Here is a 12,059-nt window from a genome sequence, read left to right as displayed (position 1 = left end):
ATTTGCCTTTACTTGTCACTATGATCAAGTTATTGTACTTGGTATGTTTTTATCTGCTAAATTTACGGAACTTTAATATTGCATACAGTAGTGATCCAATGGATCTTGTTAAGTTTCACCAAAATATAATCAGAACACATTCCTGACATTATCATTTTCTACCTCTGTTAAAATTTGAACTTAAAAAATAAAGAAAATATAAAAGTCAAGTCTGCTGATTATGATAACATGAAAGCAGAAACTAAAATTTGAAATTTAAATTTAATTTTTGTTAGCTTTTACTAAGAACTGTGATAAAAAATAAGAAAGGAAAAGAAAGATACTTTTATAGTAGAACAATGGGCAGGGGATGAAGGCACAGAATTTCCAAAACATGGAATCATGGGTAGGAACTAGAAGAGAAGCCAGAGGTGATGAGAAATGGAGGAAGATGTGTGTCTTCAAGCCTGTCAAAGCAGGATCGACTAGCAATTCTGTGAGCATGAGAGGAAGATGGCATACAATGCAATCAGAAATAGAAACGGAGTGACTTTCTTTCTGAGGAGAGTCTAGTGATAATATGCGAAATTCATGCAGTGTACCTCTTCTGCCCAGCAATTCTCTTCAACTAATTTTGCTTACAACCTATTCAGGAATGTGTATAATAACACATGCTCTATGGATGTGCAACATGTTTTTTTTTTTTTTAATAACAGCCCCAAATTAAATGTCCATCCTTAAGGAATTGGTTAAATTATTGATAGTACGTGCATACAGCAGAATATTCTATGACCATTTTAATAATAGTGTGCAGCAGTATTATCCAAATATAAAAGCATTCTGAACGTTTTATGCAGCAATAAAGTAGCAGTATATTTATTGTAATCCTATTTCTGTGAAGTTATTTCTTTATTTATATGTGCATATAACTTTCCTAAGCTACCATCCCTGCTTAAAATCAATTTAATGTGTCTTCACTAGAAAAAGGATTCCAACTCTTCGTTCTGTCCCTCGACTTCCTGCCTTGGCTGCCCTGCCCACATCTTCCTGCCCCTGCAGTCTCAGGTCAAGAATGGCCCCTGCCTCATGGTGCCACTATGCTGGTGTCTCAGAGCTGAGGACACACCAAGCCCTTCTCACTTCAGTGTCTCTTACGGCTCTTCCCTCTGCCTGAGCAGCCTTCCTTTAGGTCTCAATGAAAGGATCATCCTTTACCCAAGACTTTGGTCACCCTGAGTAAGTGTCCCCCGTCTTTGTGGGCAACACTTTTGGCTCCCTGCACATCCGTTGTTACAACTTTTAATCATTTATATTTTCATTGTTTGCTTGTTTTCTATCCATCTCTGCCACTATACAGGAGACACAGTGAACCCAAGGACCATAAAATTCTTCATTCAATATTGCCTGGCTTATATCAGAACATAAATAACTATTGTTAAATACTATGCATAAAGATATTTTCTGAAAGGTTAATGCTCATCTCCTGGCCTTGATAATTTTGACTTAATTTCCTTTTTTTAACCTTTATTTTATTTATTTATTTTTTATGTGGTGCTGAGGATCAAACCCAGTGTCTCACACACGCCACAACCTCAGCCCTGATTTAATTTCTTTCCATATATATTTCTATACTGATATTATGATCATTACATTTCATATTTATAATTTTAAAGATATCTTCTCACTTGTTTACCTGTTTACTAATATATATATATATATATATATATATATATATATATATATATACATACAAACATGTATAGACACAAATGTATATGTGTATACATATTAACATATATACAAACATGTATATACATTACTATAGCATGTATATATATTAATATATATTAATAAGTAGGTCAATATATGAATACACACACACACACACACACACACACACACACACACACATATATATATATATATATATATATATATATATAATATACACACATACATATCAGGGATCTTCAGATAAACAGAGCCAATAAGATATATTTAGATATGTATAAATAGAAAGATTATGAGAGATTGACTCATATGTTTTTGTTGGTCAAGAAGTCCCATGATCAGCTGTCTGCAGCTGGAGGTTGAAGAAAGTTGGTAGTGTAGTTCTGATTCAAGTGCAAAGGCTTAAGAACAAGGGGATCCATGGTGTTAAGTTCTGATCTCATTTCAAGGACCCAAGAATGAGGAGCACCAAGAGGAGTGAGCAAGATTGCTAATTCACCTACCTGTCCTTGGCATTTTGTTGCTCAATGAATTGGATACACACTGTTTAGGGTATATATATATATATATATATAGAGAGAGAGAGAGAGAGACAGAGAGAGAGAAAGGCAGAGATAGAAAGAGATAGAGAGCATGTATATGTGCATGTGTGCGTGTCTCTTGTTCTAAAATGTCCCTCTGATGACCATTCTCCATTGCTTACTACAGTGGCTCACAGAATTTTAAATCCCAGAGCATGACATTCAAGACTTTTACAAAGCTGCTTCAATGCAATATTCCTTTTAAGTCTTACTTTCTCCAGGTGCCTGCAGCCTGCTGGCTCACCTGAGCTTCAGCCACAGTGGAAGCTTCCCATCCTGAATGCTGCCTTGAGCCTCTCCTCCTTTGATCTGTTGCTAATAGCCTATCTTCTTATGGCATGCTTGCTCTGCCTTCTATGCCTGCTGAACTCTTGGTTTATTCTTTTCAGTAAGGTGACATATGGTCCTATACAAAGTCATTTCTTGGTTATCTGATAGCCAATTCTACCCCTATAGGGAGAACTTGGAGTGGGAAAATTGCCATGCCTGACCTTGATTCTGCCATTTAGATAATGGCAAGTAGGCATTATATTAATATTGTCTTTTACTTGGTTAAGTTAGAAATCGATTTCACAAAAAGAATGCTCTAGTTATTTTTTTTAATAATAAAACTTCCACCAATCAGTGGGATAAAATAACAAACCGTGTTCTATTATCATCCACTCTTTGGGGTCACTTCAGGAAGAATGCAGGTGAGCAATTCTGGCCTAGCAACATTCATGTCATTGTAGTCAGACAGGAGGTAGAACTGGAATAGTGAAAGAACTGTCAGTCATCTCACTCTCTTCCTTTAATCTCCAAGCCTCTCCAGGTGGTCTCAGCACACAGAATAGATTGGGCTTTCCCACAACATGGGAGCATCAGAGCAATCCTGCTGCTTGCATGGCAGCTCAGGAGTCCAGAGTTAAAATTCCCAGCCACCACAATGATGCTCCACCATTTTTCATCATCCAGCCTCAGAAATCAGGAAGGCCACCTCTGCTGCATTCTGTTCAGTAAAGATGACCCACTAAATCCAGCCCAGATGTCAAGGGGAGTGGCCCTAAACCCTACCTTTCGGTGGGAAGACTGTCAAACAACTAGTGGAGATATTCTACAGTTACCATTGATTGTCTTTCATTCCATACCTACATCCCCAAAGATCTAGGTATTTCACACATTGAAATGAACAACAATTAATTCAAGAACTATACTCTCAACCCTGACTAAATGCATCCTCTGTGCAAACACTTTTTCAGCCTGTTAAGAAGGAAGCAAGCATAAGTAAAAAAAAAATCTCTGGAAGTGATAAGAAGGCAACTTTGATGTTGACAATTCACAACAGACATGGAAGTTGCTAATTTCTGTTTTTATCAGTAGCTGTGCTCCCCAACTCTAAACGTACAGGACTTCTGAGTTAAGGCTCTAGGAAATTCTACTCAGGTGAATATATTGATGTAGAGTCCCAAATGCACACCATAGATCTTATAGTGGGCAGGACTTTAGATTTTTTCCGAGTCCACATGTGTCCACTGCTCATGTTCCCATTTCTTATATCAGAGACGGGGCTCACAGCCAGCTAAAGAGCAAATACGAAGCTATTGCTGCAGATATAGAAGAACACATATTGAGCTATAGATTCAGCCAAATCTGAAGGTACAGAATGGGAAAAAAAAGAACATAAAGACCAGAGGGGGAAAAAATGAGAGCATTGAATTTGACTAAGGGAGGATTTAAGGAACAGGATGAGTTCCCTAATTATATTTGTCTTAATCCATTTGGACTGCTTCAACAAAATACCACAAAAAGGTATTTCTCACAGTTCTAGAGGCTGGGAAGCCTAAATCAGGGAACTGACAGATTTGTTGTCTGCTGAGGGCTTACTTCCTCGTCTGTAGATGGTACCTTCATGCAGAGTCTTAACATGATGTAAAGGCATCTCTTAGAAGGGCCTTCATAAGGGCAGAGCCCTTCTGACCTAATTGCCTCCCAAAACTCTGCCTCCTAATATCATCTAATTAGCGCTAAGTTTTCAACATGTATATTTTAAAAGGAAAGAAATACTGGTCATAGCAACTGTTAAAATACACATGCATGGATCTGTGTGTGTACTTGTTTAGAGAACTGTCCTACAGAAGTGGAATTACACACAGTATTTGCTGAACTCTTGTCTATGTGAGGCTCTCCACCTGACTCAGGGTGGCTGCAGAGAGCACACCGCCTGCTGGGTGGCAGAACTTCCTGCCTCTATGGGAGGAGGGCTGAGTGTGGGGACCTGTTGCCCAGCAGACACGTCAGCAAGGTACAGTTCATCACGAAAACTGACAGAAGTTATGGGACAGACACAGCCATCATCCTCTGCATGGACCCCTGCTGCATGCCAGCTTTGCATGGAGGAGGACAGGGGACACGGGCTGCTCAAGAGAAAAGGGATCTCACCAATGTGAAATCAGACAGTGCTGCTTGGAGTTGGAATTATTGTCTAAATTGCTTCAGCTTTGGCAGCAACTATTGGATTATCCGTGTAATTTAGGATCCAAGGCCATTTTATTCTCTTCCAATAAAGTTGACTTAAACTTGTAACCAAATGAGATATGTGTTTATATCTTTCAACCCCCTCCCAAAAATTCAGTAAGTTGAAAATCAATAAAAGAAAGCACTTAGTAGATTTGGAGTCTGGTTTACTTGGTAGAACTAGGGTAATAAAAATCAGTACTTCCCTTGGCCGACCTACTGTGTGTGAGGCATTGTGCATCATGCAATGGCACTTTAGTAATCTTCAGAAGATCTATTGGCAGGAGGTGATCTATTCTGAATTTTGCATTATCAAATGGTCCTTCAAAGAGAGGCAAGTCAGTCTTCCCAAAGTGACCCAATATGGATTATGTAGAAGGTAGGCCTGACTGGTACTTCTTCTTTGCACTGTAACACCACATTTGTCTTTTGGCATCTGACAGAGAAATTTGGCTCACTTCATGTGCATAATGAAAGTAAGTAGATGAATAATGTTTCCTTTGTTCTCTTTTTTAACTTACACAGTGGCATTGCAGAATGGAAAGAATGCCCAGATTTGAGTTCTGGCCACCATTGTTTGGCGCCAAGTTCCTGGATAAATATCTCATGTTAGGTTTTTTGAGCCCATTTCTTTATAAGTGGAAATAATAAGCCTTAAACTCTATTTATATGATGAGAGCAGCATGAAATTAAGATTAAAACTTTGTATAGGAAAACACATTGGAAACCTTTGACTCCAAACATCTCATGATTGACATACTGCCCTCCATCATAGAATTATCCTTGCATCCATTTCTGGTTCATAGGTCCCAAAGATGGCTTGGCTTTCAATGATGCATTGTGTATTGTAGTATGAAAGACCTGTTGGGAAACCTCTCATGCAGCATTTTGTATTGCCAACTTCACACACATGAGCTAACTCGAGAGCTGGCTTCATTTGAGGAATTTTTCCAACCTTGAGATGCTCTGGGTTTCAAGGAGTGTGCATTGCTGTGCCTTCTGCTAACTTGAGATGGTGCTTGACCTTCACCCTCTTCATTACAGATGTAGGCCCTGACTCATGGTAGATAATTGTCATGTGGCTGTCTTGACTCTCATGACTGGAAGAGTGAGTCTCTTCATTCATTATTCACCCGTTTGTTAACTTTCACTGGGTGACTTTGAATGGGATGTGAAGCACACATGGAATAACAAAACTTCAAAAATGAAAGAAAACAAGGCCCAAAATTCACATGAGGTGCAATCCCCATAGCAGGCCATAGACATTATAAACAAAGAATGATGGGAAAAAATGCCGGGAGTGATAGGCCCCCTTGGAACCTCCACATGACCTCATGAAGGCAAAGTGGACTAGGATGTGTTTGGCATTACTGGCTATAGAGAGTTCAGGTGGAAGCAGAAAATAATATAAATGCAATCATATCCCTTGAGCCTTACTCAAAGTAAAATTTTGGAAATTAATGTTAGAGAATGTATGAAAATGAAACAAACCATAATATAGTATTTTAGTTCATTTGAGCTATTATAACAAAATATCATTAAACAGTGGTTTATAAACAAGAAAAATTTCTGTCTCACAACTCTGGAGGCTGGGAAGCCCAAGAACAAGGAGTCAGAGGCTCCGTGTCTGGTGAGGGCCCTCTTCTGGTTCAAGGATGCTGTCTGCCTGCTTATGATGGAAGGACACATGAGCTCCCTGCAGTCTTTTTATTTTTCTTTCTTTTTGGTGCTGCTGGGGATTAGAACCCAGGGCCTTGTGCATTCGAGGCAAACACTCTACCAACTGAGCTATATCTCCAGCCCCCTGCAGTTTCTTTTACAGGGACTCTGATACCTTTTGTGAAGGATTGATCCCCATGACCTGAATACCTCCCCAAGTCCCCACCTTCTACAGTTAAGATTGTGGAGAGGACACGAAATTCAGGTCTTAGCAAATATAACAAAGGATACAAACTGGACGACCTGGTCACTGATGTGAATAGACCTGAAACCCTAATGGCCAATGGCCTGCGAATTATGCTGATCTTAAGATCTGGGAACAAATTCCTACAAAATATCTTGGAAAGCAACATTTGTGCTGGGCTGTGGCAGCTCCTCTTAAGACTTATTATCGCAATTATGTCAAGAAGGTCATATGGAGAAGCTTTCCTAATAGAGAAGGAGGAGGCTGATATTCCAAGTAATTAGGTAAAATATTACAAAATACAGATGATTGAAGTGGGGGACTTGTGTTCTCTAGCATCGACTGGTCCTGGTCTATTTCAGTAGCCTTCTATGAACTGAACCACAACAGAAAAAGAACCACAGAAAAAGGTATGCCTTCCACCTCTTCTCCTGACCCAGGACTCTATACTTTATGTTTTTTCCCAAAAATAAAAAAATAGAGCAATCCCACTTCAGGGTTCAAAGAAGTTTAAATCACAAAGTCAAAGAGATAGACATCTTCATTGCCATGTTTACCACAGTATAATTGCTGCCAAGATATGGAATCAACCTAGGTGTCCATTGATGGATGACTAGATAAAGAAATGTGGTAAACATACACAATGGAATACTATTCAGCCTTTAAAAAGAAGGAAATCCTGCTATCTGTGACAAATTGAATGAACCTGGAAGCCATTATGTAAATGAGATGTAAATGAGATAAGACCAGCCCAACAACAACAAACACTGCATCAACTCACATATATGTGGTGTTCCAAGTCAAACTCATAAAATCAGGAAAGAGAGGGTAATGGGTACCATTGGTCAAAGCACATTGAGTTTCCATTGTAAGTTGAGTAGAGAATCTCATGTTTAGCATGGTGACTATAGTTAATAACACTGTTTTCTATACTTGAAATTTGCTAAGAGACTACATCTTCAATATTCTCATCACACACAAGTATAATAACTATGAAAGGTGATGGATGTGGTAGTCAGCTTGATTGTGGTCATCATTTCACAATGGATAGTTATATCAAAGCATCATTTGGTACATCATAAGTATATACAATTTTTATTTGCCAATGGTAATTTAATATAGCAGGAAAACGTTCTTCATGCCAGAAAAGCTTAAGGTGTTCTGGGCAACGCAACGGGGATGGTGCAAATTAGAACCATTTGCTGACAATAATGAGAGGGAAGAGAAGCAAGTGCCTTGAGCCAGAAAGTTATTTACTTTATGGTTCCTGGGAAGGAGAGGATCATAACGGGAAGGGGACTATGTTTAGTAGAACAAGCTATGAACTGAATATAGTTTGTTTCCTCCAAAACTCGTGTTGAAATTTGATATTCATTGTGGCAGTTTGGGGAGGTGGGCTTTTAGATGGTGATCAGATCCTAGGGGCACCACCTCATAAATGGCTTTATGCAATTCCTGCTGGACTGGACGGGTCACCATGAGATCAGGTTATTAGAGGGAACACGGGCCCCTGTGCTTTGCACTGTCCAATCACACCCACCTGCCTTTACCAGGAGTGAAAAGCATCCCTTCAGAAGCTGAGAAGATATTAGCACTGGGCTCCCAGGTTTCTCAACTCCAAGGAACATAGCCAAAGTGAACTTCTTTCTCTTAAAGATACTCAGTCTTAGGCATTCTGATATAGTCACTAAAAATAGACAAAGACAGGACATTTCTTTTTAATTGTTATTGATGCATTATAATTATATATAATAATGGGATTCATTATTATATATTTGTACATGCATACAATATAGGGATATAATTTCTTTTAACATCACATGTGTTCCCAGGAACCTGAAGGTCTCTTATCTGAGACAGATAATGAGGTAGGGTGGATACGTGGAGTCAGCCTGAGTCCAAACTGCTGATCTGGAGTTATAAAGATAAGGAAAATATAAAGGCTTAATTCTTAGAAAAAAAGTGGCAAAATATAAATAAATAAAGCAATTGAAATTGTCAATCATCCTTTTTAAAAGTGATAATATTGAAAGAGCAGAGAAAGAATTGGAGTTTGGTTTTAGACATGGACTGAATGAGGTGGTTCATGGAGAAATGCTCAAATGGACCTGACTCCCCAGGAAGACTGGGGACCTCTGCACATCTCCTTCCATCCTAAGCACACCTGAGAGCAGGTGTGTGAGGAGGTTGGGGCTAGAAAAACAGCACCTACGTGTAAGCCGTAGAGGACATAAACAGAAGAGGAAAAATCATGTGCTCCACAGACCAAGAAACCAGGGATTCAGCAGCAACCGCAGGACCTTGAAGAAGCAAGCTACCTGCCCACTGGCATACCTGGGACACACCTGCACCCTGTACCCCCTCTCACTGCACAGCTTACTTTAAGTCTTTTTGAAAACGTTCCCCAGTTTCTCGACTCTGCACTGGGAAGACCTGAGAAAGCGATTTAGTTCCTCTCAGTCTTGGGTTCTTGCAATGTGAAAGGAAGACAATGTCTCCTTCTTGCAAAAACATAAAGAAGATGAAAGGAGATGTGTGAAACCACTGCCAAGCAAAGTCCACCCAAATCACTGCTCTTCTCCTCTGTGCTGTTGTTTCTCTGTGCAGCATCATGCTAAATCAAACTTGCAGGCTGCAGGGAATCAATCCACTGCTAAGAATCCCGGTCCATGTTTCCCAGGGACAGGGTGCAGCTTCTGGATCCTGCTGTGTGAAGCAGTTACCCCAGGCCTTCCAGGACGGAACAACTCCGACACCAGGATCTAGTGGTGCCTGGAGTTCTCTGCTGCCCAGAGGGGGATTCGCTCGGGTCCTGGACTGGGGCAGCACTTTGATGCTCCACATACAAATATAATGATTGGAATAAATATCTTTTCCATCACAATATTACCAGACTGTGAGATTTCATTTGCATACCCCTGATGATCTCATTATATATGATTTTATCTCCCTCTCTCTCGGTCTGTCCCCAGTTAATTGGGTCCTATGGTATTAAGCTGTCTGAAAAGGCATCTTCTACTCCTGAATTTCAGAATTTGACTTACAAGGGGGTTGGTGCTGATAAAGTGATGTTATATGCAGATGAAAGCACAGGAGGCTTCCTGGAGGCCTTATCTCTTTCCTTAATATCTTTAAAGTCGACCTTTTGAGGTTTTATCTGGCTATGCACAACACTTAAACACACAGTAAGCCTAAAGCCACCTCCTCTGCTGATTAAGTGGGTTCAGTCTCAGCTTCCCCATCTAGACGCTCTGTCCCAGGGAAGATTTGGCCTCATCGCCTTTTTATTTCCAGTTGTCAGCTTGACAAACGGCGGCCGCCTATCCGCCTTCCCCATCTTGTAACATCAGCAGAATCGGCCCTGGTGCTTCTGGGCACCGAAGACTCACCATCACCTTCCCCCAGGAATGAGGCTGCAGAAAGCCAGGCTCAGCAGATGGCTGACTTCCCCAAGCCTGGCACCTGCAGGGCAGAGCCGTGGAATGTGCTTCGGGCACCTTCTCTGGGACACAGCTGCTCAAGTGAGGCCACATGGAGATGAGTTGGAGATGCAGGAGAACCCTGAGCTGAGATGGCGGATTTGCCCATCGTTTCCACCTGAGGTCAGACCCTGAAGTTACCCATCTCTGCATCCTTCACTCGAGGCTTTGGTGAAAAGGGAAGAGAGGTGCCAAGGTGGGCCACCTGCCAATCCTGTGAGATAAGTCAACCCAAGCAGATCAATGGCACTTGGAGCTGTCACCTCACAGTGCCCCATGCAGTTCTCCATGAACCAAATACCATCCCTGAAAGCTCATAGCTTTTAAATTAGGTTTTGTTAACTAGAACAAATATTCAAAAAAAAAAATAGATGAACAGAGAAATAAATGAATGGTTTTGCTAAATTTCCTGTTCTTTTGGTAAGCCTATCAAAATAGAAAATAAGACTATATTTTAGATAAAACTCAGTTGCAAAACACTGACATATGTTACTTAAAAAAAAGAATGCAAAATTTTCAGAGTAGCATAAGATTTATAAAAAAGAAGAAGAAACTTCAGTGCCCTTGGGTTAGGCAATATCTAGGTAATACCAAACATATGCCTGGCAATACCCTTTCCAGCCCCTGAAGAAGGCCACTGTGGTGTCTGAACTCTTTGGATCTGACTCCTCACTCCACCTCTGTGTTGCGCGGACTTTGTCATTAATATCTGGAATGTGGGTTTAGCATGGACAATGCTTCAAACTGCCGTGCGTATGTGGGGAGTGGACAGCTCGGTTCATGCTGCTCTGAGAAATAACAGGAAGGGAAACAATGATGAGTTTAAGTCACAGCTCAAAAAGCTTTCTGGTAGATTTACAGTAATCACTATCCATAAGACAGTGATGGGGATACAGCATTCCAATTACTAGATAAGGCCTCTATCTTCCACAAAGCAATTAAGCAAAATGCCACAATAAAGAAGTACTTCAGAAGGATAAAACTACCTCCATTTGAATTGCTTTTCTTTTTTAAAGTAAGCATTCACTAATCAGCTCTAGAAAAAAAAATAATAATTCAGCGCTCTTCTAAAACTTGTTTACTGAAAGGAGAACAAGGAAGGTAATGGGTGACATGCGTGTCCTTTTGCAGAGATGATTGGAGTGCTCCAGTGTACTTCTGAAACCGTTTCTCCTCCAGGTACTTTTTGGCTGACCTTGGGAGTCTATAAAAGCCAACTATTGGCTTTTCAATCATTTTCTAATCTTTTATGGGGTTGCAATAAATACATTTATTGTGCACAGAGTCTTTTCATGTGTTCCCTCATTCACTCAGAAAATATTTTTTTGAGGTATTCTATGTTCCGGTCATCTTGCTGTGTACTCAAAATGCTATGATGGAGGAAAATGTGTTTGGGACCATAATAAATAAGGTTTATATTGGGGTAAGGGTGAATGGTGAGGAGGCACGTATTAAAAATATAATGGCTCAACTGACTTCGTGAGTAACCATAATAATACATTACAGAAGACAACATCGTAGCACAAGAGGACTTGGGGAATCACCCAGCCAGGGACCTCTCTGAGATGATACAGTTTTTCTGGGAGCTAAAGGAGAAATAATTTTTGTTTTAATAGGCCACACAGTGTGCAAAGGATGTTTGAAGTTAGGATGGGGGTAGTGTTTGCAAATTCTCCTGGGTAATAAGGAGTTCTATTTAATTTATTCACCATACATTTATGCTTCAAATATTTTTGAGCACGATAGGTTTTTCCAGCTCTGTCCTATCCTATCCTTGAGGGGTCGTAGAGTGATGGGGCAAATATATTCTGGTGAGCCAGAATCAACCTCAGCCCCGGAAGGACCACAATTAGAGTTCCATACAGGATTCATACAGAGACTAGAGGCTCCTAA

General features: G+C 40.2%; 1 non-coding gene across 1 annotated transcript; it reads right to left on the bottom strand.

The window, feature by feature from the left end:
• Positions 1-6,508: 6,508 nt before the first annotated feature.
• Positions 6,509-6,588, bottom strand: Trnas-cga. Its single transcript has one exon. It is a non-coding gene; the product is annotated as a tRNA-Ser (tRNA).
• Positions 6,589-12,059: the final 5,471 nt, after the last annotated feature.

Source organism: Marmota marmota, unplaced genomic scaffold, assembly GCF_001458135.2.
Source record: "Marmota marmota marmota unplaced genomic scaffold, marMar, whole genome shotgun sequence".
NCBI lineage: Eukaryota > Metazoa > Chordata > Mammalia > Rodentia > Sciuridae > Marmota > Marmota marmota.
This window is presented reverse-complemented; position numbering and strand designations above follow the sequence as displayed.